Source organism: Anopheles merus, chromosome 2R, assembly GCF_017562075.2.
Source record: "Anopheles merus strain MAF chromosome 2R, AmerM5.1, whole genome shotgun sequence".
Classification (NCBI taxonomy): Eukaryota; Metazoa; Arthropoda; class Insecta; order Diptera; family Culicidae; genus Anopheles; species Anopheles merus.
The window spans coordinates 60,104,768-60,114,248 of NC_054082.1; positions in this window are offsets into that span (position 1 = coordinate 60,104,768).

Sequence of the window (9,481 nt, forward strand, 5' to 3'; positions counted from 1 at the left end):
AAGGATTTTAAAGTTCTTTTTCCCCAAAACATACATTTACTACCGACAAAGAACATATTTTAACTCAGCTCTACAATAGTAATACAATCGATTACACAGGAAACACATTGCGAATCCAATGTTATGTCAATTATTATATGTGTAGTACATTTATTGTTTAATCAAACTAAACCTACTACTATTACTACTCTGAACCTACCATGTGGATAAAGTCTATAAGGGTTTGTTTATGTAGAATTGCGAGGTAACATTTGGTAATCTTCCTCATTAAAATGAAGCGAACAAATCACAGCTCGGTTACAAGGTTCCCAATCCGATTCGCGTCCGCAAAACTGTATCCACTTTGTTCTTAAATCTCCGCCGGGAGGAAATTTATGAAATTTGATATTTAATCCAAGCTTTTTGGCCTTAGATGGGCCATTATTGCAATAAATCACTGAACAGCTACAAGACATGACGAAAACACTTTTAACTTCCTGCTTCCTGCGATGAAAACTGGAACAACTGCAAAATCAAATGTAAACAAACCCCAACGTAGACAAACCCCAAATCTGGGGACCTTACGTCAACTCGCAAAACGTCAAAATGATCAAAAAACCTTGATCAAGAGTGGAATTCGGTATTCGTCGTCAAGTGTGCAAGTCATCCCGTGACAATTCCCGCCATCGCATATCGCCCCGCATCAAGGGCAACGGTCGGTTACACGCCATCATTTTGAAATTCGCGCCATCGCTTTGTTCGTTATTTTTGTGTGATATCGCAGTATTTTCTTTGTGCAATGGACAAGAAAATTAAAGCAGTGCAACTGAAAATGAGGATCGCCCTGGAGAACATAAAATCGCTGGAACGGTTCCAGGCGAAATATTCGAGTGATGATGCCAAGCAGATTCCGGAGGCGTTAGAAGATCTGGAGAAGCACAAGGCAGAGTTCTTCACCGCAGTTTCGAAACTGGAAGAGCTTGACGATAGAGACGAAGCGGTCGAAGCCAGCATAATGCAACGGATCGACATTGAAGAACGCTGTCGCAAGCTAAAATCATTTCTACGGGAAAGACAGCCAAAGGAAGAAGGTTCGCTCAACGATACAACGGGCTTGGCTTCCTCAACGCTTGCATTCGGTCGACCCCACGCGCCAAATTTACGTTTGCCCAAAATCGAACTTCCAACATTTGACGGAGATCACACAAAATGGCTTTCTTTCCGAGATCGCTTCATCGCAATGATCGACGCTTCAGCCGAGCTTCCATCTATCGCGAAGCTACAATACTTACTGTTATCATTGAAGGGGGACGCGGCGGTACCCTTCGAGCACACACCTTTAACGTCGGACAACTATTCGGTTACCTGGGCGGCGCTTCTTAAACGGTACGACAATTCTCGTCTTTTGATTCGTGAATACTATCGCAAATTGCACTACCTTCCGGGAGTGCAATTGGTGTGCGTTGACAAGCTCACGCACCTGGTGGATGAATTCACCCGCTTCGTCAACGGGTTGAAAAAGCTGAACGAACCGGTTGACTCGTGGGACACACCCCTCTCAAATATGCTGCTGATGAAGTTGGATCGAGACACATTGTTGGCTTGGGAGAAACATTCCGTGCACTTCACGACGGACAAATATAAGGATGTGATCGACTTCGTGCAAGATCGTATCCAAATCTGGAAATCGACCAACAACTTCGTGAAGGATCAAGCAGCTAGTGGTATCAAGGTGGCCGGTCTCATTCGTCAACCAGGGCAACGGAGATTCATCGCAAATGCAGCTACATATCGCTCGGCTCCTGCTGCATCGACTGCGCACACCCAACAGCCAAAGTGTCCATTGGAGTGTTCCGAAGACCACATACTGCGCAACTGTCCAGTGTTCATCGCCAAGGAGGTCCAACAGCGACGGGACGTCGTCGCATCGAAACGACTGTGCTGGAACTGTTTGAGCAGCAATCATCAGGTAAGAGCGTGCAAGTCGGATTATTCGTGTTGCACGTGTCGTGAGCGTCATCATACTCTTCTACACCATTCACCACCCTATGCTCCACCCGCAACGGTAACATTGTCAGCTCAGTCGAATGAAGACAATGTGTTTCTGGCGACGGCAAACATCCAGATCAAGGATGACTACGGAAACACCCATGAAGCAAGGGCTTTGTTGGATTCGGGATCCATGTCGAATTTCATCGCTGAGGAGTTCGCACGGAAACAGCTGACGAGTCGCAAAAGGGTCAACGTCGCTGTATCGGGCATCGGCAATGCAGTACAGCAGATCAAGGGTTCCATCGTCGCTACCGTTCAGTCCAAGACACAACCCTTCGCAACGGAGATGACTTTCTTGGTTCTGGACACGCCATCCGCAAACATCCTTACATCACCAACGGACGTCTCTTCATGGAAAATGCCGGACGCGGCATTGGCGGACAGCACTTTTAATAGTCCGGGGCAAATCGACATCGTCATCGGAGGCGATACGTTCTGGGAGCTCCACACCGGTCGCAAGCGCTCTATCGGTAGAGGCAAACCGTGGCTGGTCGAAACCCATTTTGGTTGGGTTGTCACCGGCAACACTCATCATTCGTCCATCGGTCCGCGGCTGTGCCATCTATCTGCATACGACACTCCACTGGAGGAGACCATGCAGCGGTTCTGGGAGAGTGAAACCATAGCCGAGGATCCTGTGCTATCGGTTGAGGAGAATACTTGCGAGAAGCATTTCGCAGCAACAACTGTTCGCAACTCAAGTGGAAGGTATGTCGTTAGTTTGCCATTTAACTCCAACACTAATATCGTTTTAGGAGAGTCGAAGGAAATAGCCGATCGCAGACTGCGTTGTATCGAACGGCGGTTGAACACCAATGCTAAAATGAAAGAAGATTATGTGAAATTTATGAAAGAATATGAGCATTTGGGGCATATGAAGCGGCTTACCAGTCCTGCAAACGATTCGGTAGAGCATTACTACCTCCCACATCACGCTGTCGTTAAAGAGTCAAGCACAACCACGAAGGTGTGTGTCGTGTTCGATGCATCCTGTAAGACTTCGAGTGGTTACTCATTGAACGATAAACTCTTAGTGGGACCAGTCGTTCAAGACGATCTTTTATCGATCATCCTTCGGTTTCGTTCTCGTGCCATTGCTCTCACTGCAGACGTAGAGAAGATGTATCGGCAAATTTTACATAGCCCTCATGACCGTAACTATCTGCGCATCCGGTACAGAGAACATCCTGCAGATCCTATATCGACATTTGAGCTACAGACGGTTACGTACGGCACAGCCGCTGCTCCATTTTTAGCAACCAGGACCCTAAAACAGATTGCTCTTGACCACAAGGAAGAGTATCCTTTGGCAATGAACGCGGTCATGAACGATTTTTACGTAGATGATTTGCTAACGGGTACCGATGATTTGTCCGAAGCAATCGTTATACAAAGGCAAATCTCAGACATGCTAAATTCAGCTGGTTTCACGCTGAAGAAATGGGCATCGAACCGCACCGAAGCATTACAGAACGTTTCTTCAGAAGATGTGGCGGTACAACTCACGCACGAGTGGAAGAGCTCGAAACAAGTATCCACATTAGGCATCGTTTGGGAACCGGCAACTGATACACTACGGTTTCGTATTGAGATACCACTTACAACACCCAGCATAACTAAAAGGCTAATTTTATCTTATATCGCCAAAATATTTGACCCAAAGATGTTCATGCAGTAACTATGGGCTCTCAAGATTAATGGAAAGGCATATGACTGGGACAGCGAGCTACCATCGCACTTACAGCATGAATGGTCGAAATTTCACTCTACACTATCTTCACTACGCAATTTGACAGTCCCACGGTACATATCGCAATGCACGGCAACAAGTCTGCAAATTCATATCTTTGCTGACGCATCACAACTAGCATATGGTGCTTGTTGCTATATTCGGGCTGAAACCATGGAAGGAGTCACCATGCAGCTGCTAACAGCCAAGTCATAGGTCGTTGCGTTATCCAATTCACATTCCATAGCTCGATTGGAATTATGTGCAGCACGACTAGCCACACTCCTATACGAGAAAGTACAGCAATCACTGAAAATTTCTACTACCACCATCTGTTGGATCGATTCCATGACTGTCCTTCACTGGCTGAATTCAGCACTAAATCGATGGAAGCCCTTCGTTGCAAACAGGGTTGCAAAAATTCAACAAACGGCTGGAATACAATGCTGGAAGCATGTTCCAGGCTCAATCCAGCAAACGACATTTCGCGAGGTTTAACTCCGGAAAGGTTGCTAGTGTGTGAGCGCTGGTGGCACGGGCCACATTGGTTAGCACGCAACTCAGAAGAATGGCCACAGAACACACCATCACCAGGCGAAGATGAGAGCGCAGAAGAAGAAAGGTTATCGTCACGGGTTGCAAGCACAGCATTAATTTGCGGATTTCGAAACAGTTTGTTCTCACGATTTTCGATCTACCACAGTTGCTCGGTGTCTCGGTGTAATCGATGATTGGTACCGCTTGCAGATTGCCACCGACGAGGAAGTGTCCCGGTGTCAATGGTTCCAAGTCCGACGGCTCATCGGATAGAGGTGTAATCGGTCGTGAATTCAAACATTGCTCTACCTGGGCAAGTAGGGTAAGCATGCTCTCCTGTGTGATGCTTGTTGTTCCTATTGTTCTGATTATATGCTTTTTAGCTGCCTTCACCGCCGCCTCCCATAAACCTCCAAAATGTGGTGCTCTTGGTGGGATAAACTTCCACTTCATCTGATTCATCGCGCACCAATCAAATATAGCAGCTCGATCGTGTTCGTCGCTCTTTAGCATCTTGTAGACGCGATTCAGCTCATGTGCCGCTCCCTTAAAGGTGGTTGCGTTGTCGGAATGCAGTTCACTGATTTGACCACGACGTGCAATCAAACGACGAAGTTGCAAAGAGTTGTTTCATATTGTTTGCTCTTTATACAAAACGCAAAGCGTCGCGTAGGAAACAAGGTCCATGCTAAGGACATCCCACCGCTCACTGTAGACGAACTCAAGGCGGCAGAACTCAAGTTGTGTTATCTTTCGCAGCAAGACATTTTTTCCGAGGAGATACAACATCTGCAGAAGGGCAAAGAGATTCCGAAGAACTCCATACTGAAATGGATTTCTCCTTTCATAGATACGCAGGGTATTCGGCGCATTGGTGGCCGGCTCAGTAACACACATCTGTCAGAATCAGAAAAACACCCGGTAATATTATCATCGAAACACCCACTGTCCGCACTTCTAGCTGTCTCGATACACTTGAGTAAGCTGCATGCTGCACCACAAATGCTTTTAACAACACTACACCAAAGCCTTTGGATAATTGGCGGTCGCAATTTATGCAAGTCTGTGTACCACAGTTGCCACGCATGTTTTAAAGCCAAACCCACACTGATTAAGCAAAGTATCGCCGATTTGCCAATATCACGGGTCACACCAACAAGACCATTCTCAGTATGCGGAGTAGACTATTGCGGGCCAATTTACATAAAACAAACTATCCGCAACAGAAGTCCGATTAAAGCATACATCGCCATACTTGTATGTTTTTCAACAAGAGCGGTACATATCGAACTGGTTGGCGATTTAACATCAACAGCATTTATCAATGCACTTCGTCGTTTGATTGCACGTCGTGGTCAAATCATTGAACTGCATTCCGACAACGCAACCACCTTTAAGGGAGCGGCACATGAGCTGAATCGCGTCTACAAGATGCTAAAGAGCGACGAACACGATCGAGCTGCTATATTTGATTGGTGCGCGATGAATCAGATGAAGTGGAAGTTTATCCCACCAAGAGCACCACATTTTGGAGGTTTATGGGAGGCGGCGGTGAAGGCAGCTAAAAAGCATATAATCAGAACAATAGGAACAACAAGCATCACACAGGAGAGCATGCTTACCCTACTTGCCCAGGTAGAGCAATGTTTGAATTCGCGACCGATTACACCTCTATCCGATGAGCCGTCGGACTTGGAACCATTGACACCGGGACACTTCCTCGTCGGTGGCAATCTGCAAGCGGTACCAATCATCGATTACACCGAGACACCGAGCAACTATTTTGAGGGAATATCAGTTGGTACAAAAACATCTGCAAACCATTTGGGCTCGATGGTATCCGGAGTACCTGCAGCAGTTACAAGCTCGAGCCAAATATTGCAACGGGAAATCAGCGGTGCTGGAAGAAAATCAACTGGTGATTATTACAGGGTTTCTCAAGCCAACTCAACATCGTAACACTATTTCTAGAACACGTTAAACGATTGTCAACATCGTACATACAATTCGAATCCGTAAACTCTTTTCGATTTGATAACACTAGGTTTTGAATGCGTAAAATCCCAACTCGAATCTGGAAAATGTATGCTGGATGACATGTCACTGACTGTATGTTTATTCTGCATGTTTTGAAACTGTGTTTCGATCGATCTGAACAGGAGTAGTGATGGGCTTGCAAATTTTGCCACAGTCGGAAAGATCAGATTGCGGTGTAATTGGAGGAAGGGTCTATATCCGGACTCTTTTGGACTCATCCACTCCAAATGCTTTTGGGATGAGCTCGATCGAATCTCTATGAGGTCGGGCGAATCCGAAAAATTCCAGTAATACAGGGTTTCTCAAGCCAGCTCAACATCGTAACACTATTTTTCGAACACGTTAAACGATTGTCAACATCGTACATACAATTCGAATCCGTAAACTCTTTTCGATTTGGTAACACTAGGTTTTGAGTGCGTAAAGTCCCAACTCGAATCTGGAAAATGTATAATGGGTGACAAGACAGCCAACATACATTTTCCAGATTCGAGATGGGATTTTACGCGTTCAAAATCTAGCGTTACCAAATCGAAAAGAGTTTACGGATTCGAATTGTATGTACGATGTTGACAATCGTTTTACGTGTTTGAAAAATAGTGTCACGATGTTGAGCTGGCTTGAAAAACCCTGTAAAACAATAAATCAACTACTTTTACAGCCTGTTTCCGAGTTACGCGGATTCGGAGAAACGTAGTTTTCAAAATTTGACAGATAAAATGTCAAACCTGTACAATTTGTGTTAAGAAATGTCCAATGCACTTTTCCCAGAAAACTTAATCCACTAAAAAGCCAGAAATAAAAGAGTTTTCTGAACGAAACGTAAATAATAAATGATAACGTAAATAAATTTAATCGAAACTAATGAGTAATCAAAGGTTTTTTTACCTGAAAATCGTGAAACTCTACTGACGCGGATATTCGAATTATGCAGATTCCTCGGAAACACAAGCACTGCATATGGGGCCCTTCACGATTCTAGTCAGTTTTTTGTATGGAGTTTGACAGTTGGAGGCTGAAATCATGTTAACTTACTTACTTACTTACTTATCCGGCGCTACAACCGCTTTGCGGTCTTGGCCTGCCTCAGGAGTGTCCGAAACCGCTCACGGTCTCGCGCCTTCGTTTGCCAGTCCGTTATCCCGGCCGTAATGGCGGACGCCTCCACGCCATCTTGCCACCTCAATTTGGGCCTACCGCGCCTCCTCTGTCCTTGTGGGCGGCCTAAAAAGACTTTACGGGCTGGGTCGTCCGTTTCCATGCGTATAACATGGCCAGCCCACCGGAGCCTGGCGAGCTTTATACGCTGTACGACAGTGAGGTCGCCGTACATCTCGTATAGCTCGTCATTATAGCGGCTCCTCCATTGTCCTTCCACACATACGGGGCCAAGTATCCTTCTGACCATCTTCCTCTCGAACGCGGCTAAGAGGGTTTCGTCAGATTTGGACAGTGTCCATGTCTCAGAGGCGTATGTGAGTACTGGTACTATATAGGTACTATATAGTCCCAGCTTCGTCCGTCGCGACAGGTTCTTTGAGGTGAACTGCTTTTTCAGGCTGTAGAATGACCGGTTGGCAGCCAGCATCCTTGCGCGCAACTCAGCTTCCATGCTATTGTCGTTGCTGACCTTTGATCCCAGATAGGTGAATTGTGGGACGACTTCAAAAGTGCGTTCACCTATCTGCACGTCACGCCTACTTAGATTCTGATTATTTGTTGGCGGGCCCGCTGATGTTGCCACCATCAGTTTGGTCTTTGCCTCGTTTATCTGCAATCCGAGGTTCTCTGCCGCCTGCTCGATCCCATGGTAGGCTTCTGCTACATAGGAGAGCCGCAGACCAATGATGTCTATATCATCAGCGTATGCCAGGATCTGGGTTGACTTATAGAAGATGGTTCCCGTAGTCTCCACCCTCGAGTCACGGATGGCTCTCTCTAGCGCCAGGTTGAATAAGAGACAAGCAAGCCCGTCCCCCTGGCGCAGACCTTTCGTGGTAGCAAAAGGTCCTGAGAGTTTTCCATCCACCCTCACCTGGCATGTGACGTTGGTCATAGTCATTCTAACTAGCCTTATCAGTTTGGCCGGGATTCCAAAAGAGCTCATAGCGTCATACAGTTTTACCCTGGCTATGCTATCATATGCGGCTTTGCAGTCTATGAAGAGATGGTATGTGTCGTGTCTGTATTCAGCCATCTTCTCCAAGATCTGCCGCATGGTGAAGATTTGATCAGTGGTAGATTTTCCGTTTCGGAATCCTCTTTGATAGTTTCCGACTATCTCTTCGACGTGCGGGACAAGGCGATCCTGAAGGATCAGGGAGAATATTTTATAGGCGGTATTCAACACCGTAATACCCCTGTAGTTGTTGCAGTCCAACCTATCTCCCTTCTTGTATATGGGGTAGATGATGCCGAGATTCCAATCACAAGGCATCGATTCGCTATCCCACACCTCAGTAACAATTTGATGAATCTCGTTTTCTAGTCGGGCACCTCCATTCTTGACCAGTTCGGCTGCAATTCCGTCGGTTCCGGGTGCCTTGTTATTTTTCAGCCGACGGATAGCCTTTCGTGTTTCTTCTATGCTAGGTGGCAGTAGCATGACACTATCTGCTAGTGGCGCTTCTAGCTGTTCGCTAAACTGGTCGTTGAGTAATTCATCAAAGTACTGAACCCACCGCGAGAGGACCTCTGGCTGGTTACTAACCAGATCTCCATCCTTGTTGCGACAGCAGGTTACCTTAGGTACAACTTTGTTTCGGTGACCTGCTATCGCTTGGTAAAACTTTCGTGTCGGTCCGTACGCCTCTCTGGTTTGCTCGAGTTCCCGCGTGTTTTGCTCTTCCAAAGCATGCTTTTTGGAGCGGTGAACTCGTTTCTCTTCGCGTCTAAGCCGTGAATATTCCTCTGCGCATGCCCGCGTTCTATGCCGTTGCTGCATTGCTCGGTATGCAGCATTCTTACGTTCGGTCACTTGTCTGCATTCATCGTCGAACCAGCCAAATTTGGTGTTGCAACGACGTGGTGGGTGTATATTTCTTGCACAGTTTATTATTTTTGTTTTTAGAGCGTTCCACCTCTCGCACGTAGTTTCGTATCTGTCTTCTGGTAGTAGAGACTCTTCTAAAGCGGTTTTGAATTCCT